Source organism: Macaca fascicularis, chromosome 2 (assembly GCF_037993035.2).
Source record: "Macaca fascicularis isolate 582-1 chromosome 2, T2T-MFA8v1.1".
Classification (NCBI taxonomy): Eukaryota; Metazoa; Chordata; class Mammalia; order Primates; family Cercopithecidae; genus Macaca; species Macaca fascicularis.
In genome coordinates, this window is record NC_088376.1 from 75,019,236 (window position 1) to 75,039,736 (window position 20,501).

The window sequence follows — 20,501 nt, forward strand, 5'->3', positions numbered from 1 at the left end:
ATCTGAACAAACAAGTCTGGCTAGATCTCATTCTCAGTCCACTACCATTAGATCATACCCTTTTGTCCAATCACATTTCTACTCAGCTGTCAATTTTTCATCGAATCTAAGCATAAAAATGGATAATTTCCCCTGAGTCTTTGGGTCTTTATTTCTGAAGTCTCCCACATCATGTACAAATTTGATTTAATCAAATTGTTATGCTTTTCTCTTGTTAACCGTTTTGTTGTTGTTGTTATGACAGCATTGGTTGTGAGCCTTATGATGGGTATGGAAAGGTATCACAACTTTCAGCACCTACAATTGAAAGAAATGATCAAATATTTACATGTCTAATACAGTCTATATACCTTTTCTCCATCCCTATTCTTCCCAATGGAGTGTGATGTGCCCCACAAAAGTAAGTTGAAATAACCACAGAACCTTAGACAAATACTTAACATTTGCAGTCTGAGCTTCCAATTTCAGCCCTACATCAAATGAATTCTATCTGCCTCAGAGCTTCTGTATTTTTTTTTCCATACCATATCTAAATTTCTATTTTAAAATCTACCTGACCTTGCTTTGTGCATATCTCTTACATTGTGTTTCACTAATTTTCAACATAAGCCCTGTGTTGATTAACATGATAGATCTGTGCTCTTCTATTTGATATTACTCTTTATCATCAAAGATTCTTCCCCAACTGTGTGCCTTTTGCTTGGAATATCTCTTATCCACCTCATTATTTTTCCAATTTTAGTCACTTTAGGCATACATTAAAACGAATAAAAATTTCATAAACATTTCCCTAATTTCAAACTTGTATTCTAAGCTTCAGGAAATTGGAAATCAGGGAACTAAAACTATGAGTCCAGAACGAGGTGTTCCATGACAATTGATGTGACTTTGCTCATGATCAGCAAAATTATATGTTTAAAATAAACTAACGTGCAGAATAAAATGTTTAAATGTTTTTGCAGAAAAAAGATATACATATTAGCTAAAAATTACTAACTTAATATTCAACATCCTGAAAATCTAACTTAAAACTGTAATATACTTTCCAAATTTAGACTTAATTTTCTATGGTCCTTGAGATGGAATGAGCAAGAGCTTAGGATCCACATTAAAGATTTCTTTTAAAATCTACCTTGTTTTAAAATAAAAACTTTACAAAAATTTAACAGAGATTAACTGACTAAAGAACAATTCCTGACTCAGGCAACCCCCAGAATCACAGCAGATTCATAGAAACTACAGTGCTACTGCAGGGTTGAAGATTTATGGTCAGGAAAAGGAAAGTGAAGTATAAAAACAGAAGTGAGGGCTGGGTGTGGTGGCTCAGCCTGTAATCCCAGGACTTTGGGAGGCTGAGGTAGGAGGATCACCTGAGGTCAGGAGTTCAAAACCAGTCTAGCCTACATGCTGAAACCCCATCTCTATTAAAAATAATAATAAAAAAAGAAATTAGCTGAGCCTGGTGGTGGGTGCCTGTGATACCAGCTTTTTGGGAGACTGAGGCAAAAGAATCACTTGAATCCAGGAGGGATAGGTTGCAGTGAGCTGAGATGGAGATCATGCCATTGTACTCTAGCTTGGGTAACAAGCGCAAGACCCCATCTCAATTAAAAAAAAATAAAATAAAAATAAATAAATAAATAAATAAATAAAGAGGTACAGACAGCTGGATTGGTTATTGTTACAGCTCACAGTTGCTTAGTGTTTGCCTTATTTGAACATGGTTTGAACAGTTGGGCACTTTTTGACAAAACTCAGTGATTGTCACAAAAGTAGGTTACAGTCTATTTACACATTCAGTTACGTTGCTGTTCACTGTATATGGGAAAAAAAAAACTTTAGGCAGAACTTAAAATATGTAAGGAGGCAGATTCAGGTAAAACTTAATTTAACACTTGTTTACATTCTAATTAACAAAACTAGAGATACTTTTATTTTCATTTTTTATGGGTTTATAAAAGTTGTACCTATTTTAGGGGTACAAGGGATATTTTAATACTGTATACAATGTGTAATGATCAAGTAAGAGTAATTGGGTTTTCCATTAACTCAAATCCATCCTTTCTCTGTGTTGAGAACATTAAAATTATTCTTTTCTATTTTAAAATATATGATAAATTATTAACTATAATTTTCCTATTATACTAACAAATACTAGAGCTTAATCTTTATATCTAATTATATTTTTGTATCTATTAGCCAAGTTACAAAAGCACTGCTACAACTTTCAAAAACTCAATATGTTGAAGATAATGTATATTTCTGTCTTAGAGCTAAGATTTAATTTAGCAATTACAACAATACATTAAAAGAAGAATCATTGCAAAGTAAAAAATTATGTGGAGGCAGGAATGAACTTCAGCAGAAGCCATCAACTGGTCATGTCCTTCCTTATTTTTCTGTTCCTTTTCTTTGTCAAATTGTGCTTAGATAGTGTTAGCAGAAATTCTTCCCTTTACAGGCATTAGAAAGTTGTCTGGCTGCAATTATATAGGTTAACTACCGGGACTAGGAGGATGAAAGAAGTAGCTGAGAATAGTCGTTTGCAGTTGTACAATCACTCCAACCTATTCAACACAAAAATTTAAAATATATTTTAAAAATATCCAAATGCATGGCCTAACAATATTGGACAACTTTTACACAGTTTGTATTAGATATAATGTGTCAGTAAATTAAATATAAATTTGGTGATTCATTAGAATCTCTAATGTTCAAGAGTTCTAAATTAATATTTGTATATATATAATGTTTTCAATCTGGGTTCGAAGATGTTCTGCTCTACCAGTTCAGTGGTGGAATAATAAGAAGAAAGTTCTAGCCAAGTAAAAAATCTATGTACTACTGTTTAATTTAAAGGTTTTTCACAACCAAAAATAGATTTGGAAATCATGGATGAATACTATAATTAATAAGTAAGAACAAATTCTACTTTTTTTGCTGAATGCATTTTTATTAGCAGAGCACTGAAAGGGTTTAGTAGCATTGTTATTTTAGTACTGTAATTCTATTCTTTTAATGAAGATATATTGAGACTTATATACCTAAGTACCATTTTCTCTAGCCTATTATCTCTAGAAGTAAAATAAAGGACCAGTAAATACTCTGTCCTTAAGAAGTTCACCATCAAGGGCAGTAGTTCTCAATTTTGAATTAGCATAAGAATGACCTGGAGTGCTTATTTACAGTTCAGCTACTATCTGCCACCACCTTTTGATTGGGTAGTTTCTAAGGGGGAGGTCCCCAAATTAGTAATTTTATCATAATCATATGATTCTAATGCTGGTGCTATAGTGTTATGCTTTTCAGAAAATGTTGTAAATAAATATATAGATGCAAATGTTATCTATATAAAGAGGCTAGAGAGGATAAATAATCTTAGAGATAAGAAAAATAGAAAGCTTCAAAGGAGTGACTTTTTACTTGAATATTTAACAAAGTAAAATTTTTTAATTATAGAAAAAGGATAGTCCATTTCATGAAAAGAAGATAACATTACAAAAAAAATAAAGGCATGGAGGCATGAGACAATATTGTTGATTTGGAGACTAGTAGGGACATTTATGAAAAGGAGAAATAGGACACAGATTTTTTGTAGCAAATGATAAAAAATACGTAAGAATATTAAGAAACATCAGTATATAAAGACATTGCATGTCATGCTACAATGTCTGCGTGTTATACCATTGGCAAAACTGGGTTTGAAGCAATAGAATAATCTAATTTAGAGTTTTCAAAAATAAAATTTTAATAAATAAATCTGGTAGAAAAGTGAAAAGTACAAGAAAGAAGATATTTTTAGATTGAAAGTCTTCTTTTGTATAATTTGATATTTGTGAAAAGTTTGGGAAATATCATAACTTTTTCATAAATTTTAGATAACAAAAACAATAGATTGCCTATGGTTAAACTAATATAATATGGTTTTACTGGTATCTTTCAATGTTCAAAGATGCTGAATGTGGACTTGAGCTTTTAACTACTCAAAACGTTGAATTAGATTATTTACTTTATTAACGGTTTTACCCAGGGTTCTTTAGTAGTTTAAGAAAATTGAAATGTAAGTTGATCAATAAATCAAGCAAAAAAAAAAGAGAGAGAAAAAAAAACTCTAAACAACTTCTAAGAAAATTTGTCCCATAAACCAGACCATCTATAATCCAGTGGAGGAAATAGTACAAGTTAACCCAGAGGCTTTTAAATCCACTCTATAACTAAATACCATCTTTGCTTCCAGAAAGGTCATGATCAAAAGCAGTTGGTTATATATACATATGCTTTAGAGTTTGGGAATGATAAAAACTGAGCAGTAGATTATAATTCTTAATTTAAAATTAATCCCCCTGGAGATGGGGAGAGGCAGATAAGGGCAATAGCTTTCCTATTTGAGAGTACCATATGTGAATCTAGGTGTTTTGTGCTGCTAAGTACTCTGCTTAAATATTCTGAGAAATACACACATCCATACATGCATGTGTCCTAAATTAACCCCATTCAAGTCTCTGTAGAATTTAGGCTTTAAATGGGTAAGAGTTGGCCGAGACGGGCGGATCACGAGGTCAGGAGATCGAGACCATCCTGGCTAATATGGTGAAACCCCGTCTCTACTAAAAATACAAAAAAAACTAGCCGGGCGAGGTGGTGGGCTCCTGTAGTCCCACCTACTCGGGAGGCTGAGGCAGGAGAATGGCGTAAACCCGGGAGGCGGAGCTTGCAGTGAGCTGAGATTCCGCCACTGCACTCCAGCCTGGGCGACAAAGCGAGACTCCGTCTCAAAAAAAAAAAAAAAAAAAAAAAAAAATGGGTAAGAGTTGACACTTGTGCCCAAGAATGAGATGTGGAAATTGTGCCACTTTTTAATTAAATCATTTACTATATTCCATATTAAACATGTTTGTCTTTCCTATTGCTTAAAAAAAAAAAAAAAAAAAAAAAAAAAAAAAAAGTCCTGTGTCCTAAAACAGTACTATAAAGGAGATGAATGAGCAGACTACCTTGTGACTCACATCAGTACTGTATGGCACCAAGAGTTTAACCTGGAGAAGTAGACTTTTGGGAATGCTGCAAAAATGTGCACTGGATAGTATGGAATGGAGTGGGGTGTGGGGAGAGTAAGCCAATATAAGATTCTAGAGAAGTGCACAGATGGGATCAGCAATACTTTCAATTAGAAATTACCCAATCCACTGAAAAAAAAATCAGCTGAGAGGAAATGAACTCAAACATCTGGATTAGGTTATAATGAAGACATGAAAAAGCCATGAACTCTGAGCTTGCCCCGCTAAAAAGGTAGGACATTTCTGTCATAAATCATTGAGTTGATGAGGCTTATTGCCCACAGCAGTGTCATATGATTGAACTTGCTTACTTGTGTTCTTCATAAGGTTCCTCTTAGCCAATGGAAAAAAAGTTAGGAAGAAAAATGGGAATTGACAGAATTTAAATATATATCAAAAACCAATAACTAAAATTGGATTAAATAATTCTTTTGTCCTAGGCATGAGATGACTTAGATAGGGACCACAAGTTTATGAAAATCTGCAGGAGAGGTCTTGTTACTTCCTCTCCCCCTGCATTAGATGGCTTGGAGTTCAATGAATTTATTTGGAACTAGATTACTTGCTCTAGGTTACTTATTTAATCAATGCAAGTGTCAGTTTCCACATCAGTAAATCTGAATAATGATCCATAGCTTTAAGGATGACTATGAGAAAGAAATTAGCTATGCAAATCTAATCACCCTAATCAATGACAAATTCATAACAAGATCTTAGTATATGTTAGATGTTAGTGATTTATTCATTAAATATATTTCTAAATGCATGGTACACCAGCTAAACATGATTTAGAAATATAAAATTGTGAAACCACAGAATTTTAAATTAAATTCTGCAAACAAAATCAATGGTCTCTTAATGCACTGTTTCTCTAATAGTACACAGAGATTATATATATATATTTTAAAATTATACTCAGTTTCAGAAAGTTTTGGCAGGTCACGGTGACTCATGCCTATAATCCCAGCACTTCAGGAGGCAGAGGCAGGTAGGTCACTTAAGGCCAGGAGTTTGAGACCAGCCTGGCCAACGTGGCGAAACCTCATCTCTACTGAAAACAACAACAACAATAGAAAATTAGCCAGACATGAGGCCTAGACACAAGAATCGCTTAAATCTGGGAGGTGGAGGTTGCAGTGAGCCAAGTTCGTGTCACCACATTCCAGCCTGGGAGACAGAGTGAGACTGCATCTCAAAAAAATAAAAAGAAAAAAGAAAAAAAATTATGATAATCATTTATTGAGATATAATCTCTGTACAAATAAATATACTTTTTCAAAACAGCTGGCAAAGCATTCTATATAAAAAATTTTCATTGAACAAAATTCTTAAAATAGATAATAAAAATTCATTCCAGATACATAAAATATATCAGTTCTGTCAGTATTTCATTTCATTAGTTAGAACATACTAAAATAAATATATTTTCAAAAGGTTAAATTTTACTCTCATAACCTAAATTATTGTATGTAACACTTTTATATAGAATCTACTGACATTGTCATTGAATTTTTTTTAATGAGCACATTCACATTTCCTGTTTTAGTTATTCAAAATTGTCCTACATGCACATACTTTGATTTCCATTGCCTGTCTACTAATTTTTAAATCTTCTCCTGCCAAAAACATGTTTAAATAGGAAAACAATAAAGAAACTTATTATTACAACTTGATTATTTTTTGATGCGTAAGCATTTCACAAAAAGCAAAATTCAGCTCTACCTGTGCTAATATTTGGCTGATTAAATCACATTTCTTGGTGTAGGAAGATCTCATGTTTTTCTACAGTCACATAAAAATTCTGCATTGTAAGAGCAAAAGCTGTTCACTCTACTATTCATTGAGGAGTTTATATTAGAAACATGGAGTATTTTTATGACTGATAAAGTCATAATTAAGTAAATAGCTAATTCTACAGTTGAGGCAAATATGAAGTACTTTTGTAATGTTCTTGACATTTCAGTTTCTATTAAGCTTTATGTTGTGCCAAAGGAATATGAAATAACAATTCTCCTTAAAGAAATTGATGACCAACTTCAAGCAAAAACAGCCATTAAAAGGAAAAATTGTGTTTTATGTTCAGGACAAATATTCTTTCAAAATGTGATAAAATCATACTCAACAGTATAAAACTTAATGGACACCACAGACTGCCAGGTATCATAAATGATTCTCTCATAGAAAAAGCTATTATGTTTAAAATATTTTCTTTTAAACAATGGCAATGGCCACCTTGGGGATTAACTTGATGTATAGAGTAGGTACCCTGTGAATGTTCTTGAATGCTTTTTGGTTTTTAAGAGTAAGTTGGTTACTTAGATTGTTTGAAATGTTGCAAGGCACATTATATCTCTGTGCTAAGATGCCATCTATTTTATCATGTAACATCAATATTTTATTAGATTGGGGATAGGAGATATGAGACACTTAACTATACATCAGTTTTCTTTACCTTTCTGAGAATAGCATAAAAGTTCATTTCAATATAACAACCAAAATTTGAGAATATCAAGCAAATAACAATGAGTAGCCAGCAGCCCTCACACAAGGCTGGTTGGACTAAATTTTATGAGGGAAAAAAATCACAGACAGTACAGAAATGAGTGCAGTGTTCCATCATCTCAGTGCACAAAAGTCTAGCAGGCCCAGCCATAAGAATCCATTAAAGGTATCCTGACCCTTCAATTGCAGGGCATTTAAACTGCATTGACTCCTCTGCTGAAAAGATCAACAGCAGTTAACAGGCAGTCTGTGGTCTCTGGCCATGCTTTTCTGCTAACTCAGAACTCATAGTTGGGCAATACCAGCTATCCTTCCCTGCTATGATTAAAAAGTTTGGGTTGAAGCCTTTACCACATCATGAAATGTGGTGAAAGAGACTGATTCACAACCATAACAAGCCCAAGACGTGACCTCTTTGAAATGTAAGTAAGCAATCTATTCTACTTGAGTCAGTAAGAGCTTGGTGTCTAGGCAGTGCAGTGCTGTTGAGAACACTAGAAGACAGAAAAGTTAATAAAGGAAAGAAGGACAAAAGATATTTTGAAGACTGTCACTAAACTATGGGCACAGGGAACACAGACCTGTTCAAATAAATCATTCTCAAAATATAGATTGAAGCTTTTGAGCTTATTAAATAAAGGGATCACCAGTGTTGATCAGTAATTTGTGGGACTACATAAATTGTCTGAAACTCAATCATACCTCATCACCTTTGCCCTTGTTAAAACTTCCCTTCTCTGCATGGTTGTTTGTGATATAGCCAACTTATCCCACATCTGACTAACCCAAATCCCAACATATCCCCATGACTTAGAGTTGATCAAAACAATGTAAGTAAGTTCCTCTCTTAACATGTGATTTCATTAAACTAGCCAATTGACAGCTTCAGACAGAAAGCCTAAGGGATAATGCCCATGGACACTAATAAAGATGCAGTCCTACTAGTTCTCTTCCTTTTACCTTTCTTTCTCTCTCTCTTTCTCTCTTTATTACATACATACACACACACACACACACACACACACACACACACACACACACACTACCTGCTGGTTGAGCTTCTTACTGCCTTCAAACGTCCCTTCAGCCTCCTCTAACCTCCTATTCTATCTGGGACACGTAAGTAATATATTTCTTCCATTTCATTTTCATTTATTGTGGTTTTATTTTTCTATTGTCTCATACCTGACCGCACACAATCCTAGCTTTTTCAATCAGGGCTCTCATAGAAAATGGCTTTCTTGGCTTATGGCCACTCTCATGAAAGATACACCTGAAGAAAAAAATTAAAAAGAAATTGTAACAATAGAAATTACAAAAATAAAAGTGAGAATGTGAATTAAGGGAATTTTCAGGTAAAAAAAAAAGACAGAGAAATATTGTCAGTGGAATTACTTCAAAAGCACTAAAATAACTGCTTCAGCTTAATGGCTGTTTACTGAAACTATCAACTGTTCCAATAAACACCTTATTTTAGGTTTAGAACATTTTCTTATAATCCTAGGAAATATTGAATGATTAAACTAAAATAAGATAGATGTCAAAAATGTGCACTCTCACATACTCTTTTAGGCATTTACTGCAGCTCATAGCCAGTGCCATAAAACAAGAAAATAAATAAAAGGCATAAAGATTTGAAAGGGAAATGTAATATTCTCATTATTAAAAGATTATGATTATTTACATTAAAAAGTCTAAGGAATCTACAAGATGACTACTATAACTAGTCGTATTAGGAGATCAGGAATACTTCAGGTTATAGGATCAGAATGTATTATCAATTGTGATTTTATATATTATAACCCAATAATTAGATAATAAAATTTAAAAATAACATTTATTGTAGCATAAAAATTCTAGTTCTTGGGAATAAATTCAACAAAAAAGTTTAAGACTTCTACATAATAAGCTACAAAACAATGATAAAATAAATAAGAATATCTAACAAATACAGTACAGTCATAGATTCAAAGACTCAATATTAAGATGCTAGTTTTTCCCAAATTGATCTTCATATTCAAAACAATTCCATTCATAATCTTAACAGACTATTTTTTTGTAGAAATGCATTAGTTGAGTCAGTATTACAAAAGTCCAAACTATATACAAAATCTTAAAACAATCTTGAAAAAAAAGAAAAGAAAAGGAGTACTGATGTTATTGATTTTCTGTCTTTCCATAATGTTTTATTAATAAAGATTGAATGGTTTTGCCCTATTGAAAAATAATAAGATCAATGGAACAAGTTAGAAAGCTGAGAACTAAACCTCTATTTATTTGGTCAATTGAATTTCAACAAGCTGTCCTGGTAACATAATTCAGAAAGGAAAGTCTTACGACAAATTTAGTAAATATGTGAGGAAAGAAAATAATGTTAATGCCTCCCTCAAACCACCTGCAAAAGGTAATTCACAATTGGCCAAAGACTTAATTGCAAAAGCTTAAATTTTAAATAAAAAGTACAACTTATGGAAAAAAAGAAAATGCTTTCTGGCATTGATGAGGGTTTTGAATGCAAGGATATGTTCATCTGTCAAATTTATTCAAATTATATTTAAGATCTGTATATTGCACTATATATGCAATTTTTTAAATTTATTAAGAGACAGATACTCATTGTATTGCCCAGGTTGGTCTCTTGAAGGTCACTTGAACTATAGTTTCAAGATTCACCTCAGCCTCCCAAGTAGGTTGGACTACAAACACATGCCATTACTGCAGGCTTATGTTCTATTTGAAGTTTATTGCAAATGTAATTTGCTGAGTCAAGGCACAGATATGGTCATGTCCATAATGTGGTAAGCAACTGACAATTATATCTGGAATGAAATGCAGTCTAGACTTCTTGACTACTTGAGAATGCGAGTATAAGAGCAGAAAAGAAAGGAGAGAGAATCGTATGGACCTTGTTCTCTACAATGTGGCTTTGTAACTCTTGATATCTTTCCCACCTCCTGATTCTTGGGTACCTAAAAGATAACTAAAACCTAAATGAGATTCCCACTACATGGTGATATTAATGACACATAACATTAATAGAGTATTGCAGAGTGTCCTACAGTAAATAGCAGTGTGTTGGATGTACTGCTGCAATCTATACCTGGATGTTCTGTTCTAGCAATATTTTGTGTTTGAACTCCACAGATTAATGGCTTAGGGATGGCCACTGATCTTGTTCCAAGTTGTCTGGGATAGAGTTCTGAGACCATAAAGGATGTTTCATTGGTTGAATCTGTAGTGTCTGGATATTTTAGTAATTATTCACAAAGGGTTGTAGGAAAGCTTTCTGAAGGAGATGAAACCTCAATTGATAGGAGCTTTAAATATATCTATGACTTAGCAATGCAAAGGAATTAGGGAAGAGGATAAAGAAGAGGACCTTTTAGCTATCTATATTATTTTCAAATATGTGAAATAATCTCGTTCTCCCAAAGGAGACATATATATATATATATATATATATATTTTTTTTTTTTTTTTTTTTTTTTTTTTTTTGAGACGGAGTCTCGCTCTGTCGCCCAGGCTGGAGTGCAGTGGCCAGATCTCAGCTCACTGCAAGCTCCGCCTCCCGGGTTCCCGCCATTCTCCTGCCTCAGCCTCCCGAGTAGCTGGGACCACAGGCGCCGCCACCTCGCCCGGCTAATTTTTTGTGTTTTTAGTAGAGACGGGGTTTCGCCGTGTTAGCCAGGATGGTCTCGATCTCCTGACCTTGTGATCCGCCCGTCTCGGCCTCCCAAAGTGCTGGGATTACAGGCTTGAGCCACCGCGCCCGGCCGGAGACATATATTTTTAAAATAATGTTTTATCTATTCTTTACAAATAAAATCATTCCCTGTATATCTGTATGAAATTATAGAAGGTAGATAACCTATGTAAACCTAGCATAAATTTCTAAATCTGTATGTTCAAAATATTTATTCCTTATTTGTTTGTGTCACCAAAGCACTTTGTTGTTTTTATTATATCAATTACTATTTGCAATTTTCATTAAGCACAAGTTTATTTTCATAGGAATTGCAGCATGTTTACTTACAGTGCACAAGAAAAAATGAGTGCAATGTGTAAAAATCAGTAAACATATAAAATGTTCTCCTTATTTACCTTTCTGTTTTATTAGTCTTATCTGGTTGATATTTCCTTAAACATAAAATAATAGTAAATTTAGTTCACTCCGATTATTTATATTTTACTTTTTCTATATGGAAACTCATATCACAGATAAACCAGTTGAATAACCTAGATTATAATAACTCAAATTTAAGATGATTTTTACATGGTTAATAGTTTGTGATTCACGTCTGAAGCAACCAGAAACGTGTGCTAACTTGACATCTGACATTTAATAAAGTACAAAGATATAATGGTGAATGAGCCCATTTCATTTCTCAAATAAGGATAAATAATTAAATGCACTCTACTTTAATAATTTACTTTTTAAAAAAGTAATGAGCTGTAGTTTTGACTTTCTGAAGCATTTTTGTTTGGAGTAGAGTGTTGTATTCTATGGCTGCTGTAACAAATTACCACAAATTTACTGATTTAATACACATCTGGAGTTCAGAAATATAAAATGTGTCTCATTCTGCTAAAATAAATATATCAATTACTACTTGCAATTTTAATTAGCACAAGTTTAATGAAAGCAGGGCTGCATTCCTTTCTGGAGGTTCTAGGAGACAATCTACTTATTTGCACTTTTTAGCATGTAGAGGCTGGCAGGATTTTATTTATTATTTATTTATTTTTTGGCTCAAGGATAATTTCCCTGTCTTAAGGTTAATCAATCAATAACCTTAATTCCATATGTGAACTTAATCCCCCTTGGTCATGTAATTTAGCATATATCACAGATTCTGGGGAGTAGGATTTGAAGACAATATTTTGCCTACCACAGTCTGCCCTTGGCCTCTAAAGATTCATATCTTTCCCATATACTAAATATATCCGCCCTGTTCCAACATCCCCAAAGATCGCATTCCATTATAGCATCAACTCAAAATCCAAAATCACATGTCATAACTAACATTAGTTCAAAAATCCCAGATTTCATAATCTAAGTAAAGTATGGTTGAGATTATGGGTCTATACCATGTTGGGTCAAAGTTTCTCTCCGTCTATTAATTATGAATTTCAAAAAAAAAGATATCTACTTTTAAAGCACAATGATTTGAAAAACATAGACCAATTATAAGTATTTTTATTTTAAAAGGTAGAAAAATGAAAGAAAAAATGAGTCACCAGTTTAAAATAATTGTTAATTCCAGCCAAGGAAACTCCGTTTGATTTCAAGGCCAGGGACTAATTCTTAGGTAGGTATCAGGTAAATAAAGACTGAAAAATAATAATAAAATATAAGTTGTCTTCCATTTCCTCAAATAATTTATTTACTAGTTTAATAATATAAATTAACTCAGAGGCAGAATTTTGTCTAACAGAACTCTCTACTAAGAAAAAGAAGTCTTTTATTTTCATTATTATTATTTTTTTTAGACAAGTCTCACTGTTGCCCAAGTTGGAGTGCAGTGGTGCGATCTCGGCTTACTGCAACCTCCACCTCCTGGGTTCAAGCGATTCTCCTGCCTCAGCCTCCTGAGTAGCTGGGACTATGGGGCATGCACCACTATGCCCAGCTAATTTTTGAATTTTTAGTAGAGACAAGGTTTCACTATGTTGACCAGGCTGGTCTTGAACTCCTGACCTCATGGTTTGCCCACCTTGGCCTCCCAAAGTGCTGGGATTACAGGTGTAAACAACCACGCCTGGCCAAAAAAGAAGTATTTTATTCAAATAAATAGGAATATATATGAATTTACTTTTGACTCTAAAACCTCCAAGCAGATTTGAATAGTTATTTATAAAAGCAATGATAAACTGAAAAAGTATTTATTGATTCAGTCTTAACTCAGGGATGTCTTCTAGCGCATTTAATATAGTCATTTTTGGCGTGAACCCGGGAGGCGCAGCTTGCAGTGAGCCGAGATCCGGCCACTGCACTCCAGCCTGGGCGACAGAGCGAGACTCTGTCTCAAAAAAAAAAAAAAAAAAAAAAGAAAATATTGTTAAATATTTAACAATTGCTTCAGTTACTTCCTCTTACATTGGAGAAAGAACATTGACCTAACCTGAATGAGATAGTACCTAAAGCAATTATTTCATTTCTTAACTATTACTTAAGTTTATCATTGCTCTTGTAAATACCTACTCTAATCTACTTAAAGGTTTTACAGTCAAAGGCTTCAGAGTGAAAAGAAAATAAATATATATTCTAATTTATTTGAATAAAATACTTCTTTTTCTTAGTAGAAAACACTGTTAGTCAAAAATTTGCCTCCAGATTAATTTATATTATTAAACGAATAAATTGTCTTAGGGAATAGAAGCCAACTTATATTTTATTATTATTTTTCAGTCTTTATTTTCCTGCTACTTACCCAAGTTATAATTGGTTACGTTTATCAAATATAATAAAGCCCCATCAGGTGCAAGGGATAAAATATATATGGACGTCTATTTTATGTATTTTTAAAAATTGGAAATTCATTTCTGGCAGAATAAAAATAGCCATTTTTTAAATACACATGCGTACTTGGCTCACTGCAACCTCCGCCTCCTGGGCTCAAGCAATTCTCCTGCCTCAGCCTTCCAAGTATCTGGGATTATAGGTGCACGCCACCACACCTGGCTAGTTTTTGTATTTTTATTAGAGATGCGATTTCATCATTTTGGGCAGGCTGATCTTGAATTGCTGACCTCAAGTGATCCACCTGCTTAGGCCTCTGAAAGTGCTGGGATTACAGGAGTGAGCAACCGTGCCTGGCCTTAGATGGGTTTATTTGCTGTATATTACTTCAGATTACATTTCTTATGTAGAGTGCAGAAAGCAGAATTTTGACAGTAACTCTTATGTTAGAGAAAAATGTACTAATCTTTAATAAGTATGTGATACATATATTAAATATTTAAAAAATAATTATCTTTAAGATAACTGATATGATGTTGAAGGTTTGCTTTTTTATGCATCACTTTTTATCTGGTAATGAAAGGAACATTTTTAATTCAACAGTTAAGGATTAAAATGTAAATTGTATGATGTGTTACCCCAAGTGACTGATCACTATTAGTACTATTACTAAGTTCATAATTATTGTTTTTATTTAAATTTAAATTTAAAGTGTTACCTTTTGATTTACTTATTAATCTCAATAATGTTGTTTTTACTATCTCACCTAAAATATTATTTTCTTCTGGATTATAATTTCATCATTGTGTGATATGCAACTTGTTTACCAAAGCGTTATGTCACAATAACAAGTTTGTAAATTTTGGAATTTGACCAACTTGTTCCATATTCTTACTCTGTCATTTACTACTTTTTAGTATTATTAATCTCAAACAGATGACTTTATTTTGCTAAACTTTGATTTTAATGTCTGTTATATGGACCACTCTGTCAAATTTCTTACTTAATAAACAGTATATAGCATTAATTATTACTCTATATATAATTAACAAGTTTTGGAGAACATTTTATGTGAGTCTAAATTTATTGATGTTGGTGTACTTGCACAACATCTTGAATTCATTGTACAAATCCCATAAATAGCCTGACTTTGGTTTTGATGTTTGACTGCTGACAGCTTTCAATACCTACAATTCCCAATTTCTCTTTTGCCTGTATCTCTAAAAATTGCTAAGGATAGCTTGGTTTTCCTTCCTTTGGCACTAACAGGAAATTCAAACCATGCAAATCCTAGCCATTTGAGGCAAGCCTCAACACAACCCCATTTCCCAATCACATAAAACCCCAAGCCACTTGCCACCGTGCTCTCTTAACTCGTTTTTAGACCTGCTTTGGTGCTTGCTGTGCTCTATGCAGAAATCCTCATTTTCCAAGAATTTTAGCCTCATTTTAGCTTTTTGGTGATTATGTGCAACCATTAATCTTGACATTCAAACCAATTATAGGTGAATGGGGATGGAAGGGTGCCTTCTGTTTTTAAAAGTTACTAAAACAACTATATTAGGCAATTTGATGTTTTATGATTTATTTTTGCTCAATTGTTACATAAATCATGAACTAGTGACATGATAAATATAATCTCTATGATTTAATTTTGTTGATTTATTTGTATACTCAAAACTCTGTTATAGGTGTTGTACAGTCATGCATCACTTAATGATGGGATACATTCTGAGAAATGCATCATTATGCAGTTTCACTGCTGTGCAAACCTCATAGAGTAGGCCTGCACAAATCTAGATGATGTAGCCTGCTACATACCTAGGCTGTATGGTATAGCCTATTGCTGCTAGTCTACAAACCTTTTCAGCATGTTACTGTACTGAATATTGTAGGCAATTATAATGCAATAGTAATGGCTCATATGTCTAAAAATATCTAAGCATAGAAAATGTCTAGTAAAAATATGGTATGAAAAGTTAAAAAAAAAAAAAAAAAAAAGAGGCACACCCACTTAGGGCACTCACCATGACTGGAACTTGCAAGACTAAAAGTTTCTCTGGGTGAGTCAGTGAGAGGTTGGTGAAACTGAACACCTAGGACACTACTCTATGCTACTATAGGCTTTATAAACACTGCAGAATTAGGATACACTAAAGTCATTAAAATTTTTTTTCAACGATAAGTTAACTAGCTTACTGTAACATTTTTACTTTATAATTGTAAAAAACTTTTTTGATTTATAATACTTAGCTTAAAACTCTGTATAGCTGTACAGAAATATTTTCTTTCTCGATATCCTTATTCTGTAAGCTTTTTGCTATCTTTGACTTATTTTATTTTCTGCTTTCTACCTTCTTTAGTTAAAAACTAAGAAACAAACATACAAATTAGCCTAGGCTTACACAGGGTCAGGACTGTTAGTATCACTGTCTTCCAACTTCACATGTTGTCCCACTGGAAGGTCTTCAGTGGCAATAACATTCATGGAATTCTTATGTCCTATAATAACAATGCTTTATTCTAGAATATGTTCTGAAGGACCTGCCTGAGGATGTTCTACAGTTAACTTATATACAGTTATATAAGAAATACACTCTAAAATAGAAGTATACTCTAAAATAATAATTTTAAAGTATAGTATATTAAATACATAAACCAGTAACATAAATAAAAAGGAATAATATAGTAAAGGTGTGCTTTGGAATGTCAAGGTATGCCCTCTAGAGGTCATGATATCACAAAGAAGTTTGTGAGCAGAGGGTTCAACTTCCTTTTGTTCCTATTTTATCAGTATTATCAGTTTCCTAAAGAAGTTTCCTATGACCAATTTCTTTCCAGAGAAAAATGTTAACCCTTAATAAGAGAGGGCTTTGCAAGATATACTGGTACCAATAGAAAGTGAACTGCTATGGCACCCTTTAGGGATTTTTCCCTGAAGAACCGTAGAGATGGGAAATCTTGTCAGCAGCTACAATTTGAAGGGAACTATTCTTTGTCCAGGAGAATGAATCCTGTAATAGTTTGGTGCTTTCCGCACACTTTATCTGTTGTCTTACAATTTTTCAATCTCCTGTGGTTAGAGATAAATGATGATGTAATGTAATGACATCTGACCAAAGGCTATGAAACAGAGTAAGGAATGTTAACATTGCCCTTCAGCTTTTCTTTCTACTGCTGCAGCAATTGAGCATGACTCATGTTTCAAATGGTACAGCTACGAGGCAGTAAAGCCTTGTGTGTTTCCAAGTGATTTCTGTAGCAGAACCCCTGCTTGTATACTCACCATAGTATGCTCTGTATCTGTAACAGGAATAAAAAGGAAACCTTTGGCTGGGCATGGTGGCTCACACCTATAATCGCAGCACTTTGGAAGGCTGAGAGGCTGAGATGGGCAAATAATTTGAGATCGGGGATTCGAGTCCAGCCTGGCCAACATGGTTAAACCCCATCTCTACTAAAAATTCAAAAAAATTAGCTGAGCATGGTGGTGGGCACCTGTACTCCTAGCTACTGGGAGTCTGAGGCAGGAGAATTGCTTGAACCCTGAAGGCAGAGGTTGCAGGGGCAGGGATTATGTCACTGTGCTCCAGCCTGGGTGACTGAGCAAGACTCCATCTAAAAACAAAACAAAGCAAAATAAAACCGAAAGGAAATCTTTGTACTGTTAAGTAATTAAGATAGTAAGATTTTTTTTTTTCTTAGCATATTCTGGTATATTCTGACCAATACTAATGGTCAATGGTAATTCATGAATAACAAGGGATTTGACAGGATTTCAGGTATGTGGAAAGAACAAGACTAGAGAATTTTCTATCAAAGATATTTAAACTTAGCTTAAGCAACATAGACTAAATTCACTGCTGAAAATCAAAGTGAATGGAGGAGAATATATATATTATTATTTCATCAAAATCTTCAACTTGCAAAAAAAAAAAAAAAAAAAAAAAAAAAAAGGCTGCCTGTCCCTATATTTGGTGTCTTTGTGAGTTTAGAAGTTTTAAACTGAAGGGGAAAATGCTTTCACCAGAAAACATAAGAGAGATTCCTTTGAACTGAAAGTTGCAACTGCTACTTGGCCTTTTGGGACTCATCCTATTGGGTGAGCAATTTATAAAACTTGATGAGAAATGAAAACAAATTCTGCTATGCAAGTTGAAAATAGTTATTTCTAAATATTCTAGATGTCATTGTTTACAGTGCATGAACAAGTCATGTACTCCAATTCATCCAGATGTATTGTTCCGAATTTTGAATTTGATTTTAGTAACAAGATTTACTAGAGAACAATAGAAAAACTTTCGTGGAGGTGCTACTATTGGGAAAAAGCACTAATATAATTATAGTCTATAATGACAGAAATGCTATTAGTATTATGTAGTGTACAATACAAGCTCTGTTTATAGTATAAGTCAATTCATCTGGTATTCATCAGTCCTGGCAAAGGAGTTTTCCTGGAGCATGTTTCTGGATAATGTTGTTTGGGGCCATGACCACATAACCTGTGATAATTGATTCTCCATCTCCAGTGCTGATTTTGGGAGCCATCTACAGATAATTTAATAAATCCTTTTTTTAGACCATATGCCATTAATATCTACTATTGCAAATGGAAATCCTTGACTATGGTAGCAATTTCTTATGAATTCACGTTTTCTATCAAAAGAAGTAAATTCAAGAAGAACTTTAATCAACCAGGTTCAAATGGAAAAGCAAAGTAGTTGAGAACATGAGATTCAAGAGCACAGGTTACTAGAACTAGGGTTATCATAGAATTGGAAAATAAGTGAGGCCCTAGTCTTAAAGTTAATATTTATGATATGGAACACACTTGAATTATGAGAAATGAATGTTCAGGGACATGGCTAAAGTAGATGACAAAAAAAGGACAATTGAGTTGATGAAATATGACTTAGATTGATATGTCATCCATATGATCATTAGAATTGCCATTATATTTATAGTTACAGGAAAATGTATCCATACTGAATATGAATTTATAATTTAGAGGACAGTAAAAGTCAATGATAAATGGAAGTAGAAATTATTTAGCAATATTCTTACTATGAACTTAATGCTTGTGACCCCTCATCCCCAATTCATATGTTGAAACTTAATTCGCAAAGTGATTATATTAGGTGCTATGGATCTGTGGCAATGATTAAGCCACCTGAGTGGAGACTTCATCAATGGGATTAGTGCCTTACAAAGGCTGAATAGACCAGTGTTATCTCCTTCCACCATGCGAGGACATGATAAAAACATGCCATCTATGAGGACACAGGGCCACATCAAACACTGAGTCTTCTAGCAGCTAGATCTTGGACTTCCCAGCATCCAAAACTGTGAAAAATAAATTTCTTTTGTTTTAAAGCCTTCCAGTTTATGGTATTTTTGTTATAACAGCTTGAAAAAACTAAGAAAATTATAGAAGTAAGGTGCTACTATAACAAATAACTAATGTGGAAGAGCTTTTGGAAGTGGGTAATAGGTAGGGCTGGAAGAGTTTTGAGGCACATGCTAGAAAAGTTTACATTGCTGTGAATGGGCCATTGAGGTGAGGGTGGGGTGAGGGTCCAGAAAGAAAACAGCTGCAGAGACAATATTAATTTTCTTAGAGAACACCTATGTGGTTGTCAATAGAATGTTGGTAGAAATATGGATGGTAAAGACTAGTCTGCTGAGGTCCAGACAGAAATGAAGAATATGTTTTTGGAAACTGAAGCAAAGGTGATGCTTATTATAAACTGGTAAAGGACTTGACTGAATTGTGTTTCTGTATTAGTATTTTGCATCAGGCAGGACTTGTGAATGATGAACTTGGATATTTACATGAGGTTATATCTAAGCAAAATGTTGAAGGAGTGGCCTGAATTTCTTTTTTTATTTTTATTTTTTACTGCTTATAGGGAAATGCAAGATGACAGACGTAATTTAAAGACAAAATTGTTAAACAAAAGAACAACATAAATTTTGAAAAGTCTCAGCCTATCCATATTGAAAACAATAAAAAATCCTCTTCAGGAGAGAACACCAAAGGTATGAGCAAATGACCACATAGTAAGGAGACTCATCAGGTATCTGAACAGAAGCCAGAACCTATTGGTCAAGACAATACAAGAATGACCTCAGCAACAATTCAGAAATCATCATGCCTGCCACTGTCATCAAAGGTTCAGAGTGCAAAAGCTCCAGTGAGTGCATAACCACCAAAGAGAACTCTCATCAGGGCAATGTCAGGTGGAGCCTTAGGGGTGAAGCTACCCCTGAGTGTCCAGATCAGAATACCTACTGGCATGCAATTCCAGCCAGATGGAGCTGTGGGTGCATGGCCCAGGCATGGAGCCACTATAGAGGGGGGGCCAGGCACAGAAATGCCTGGGGTGAAGCCATGCAATTCCAGACAGATGAAGTCTGGAAGGCAGGACCACAGTTCTAGTCAGTACAGAAGGACAGAGCATTGAGTCAAAGAAGATTATTCT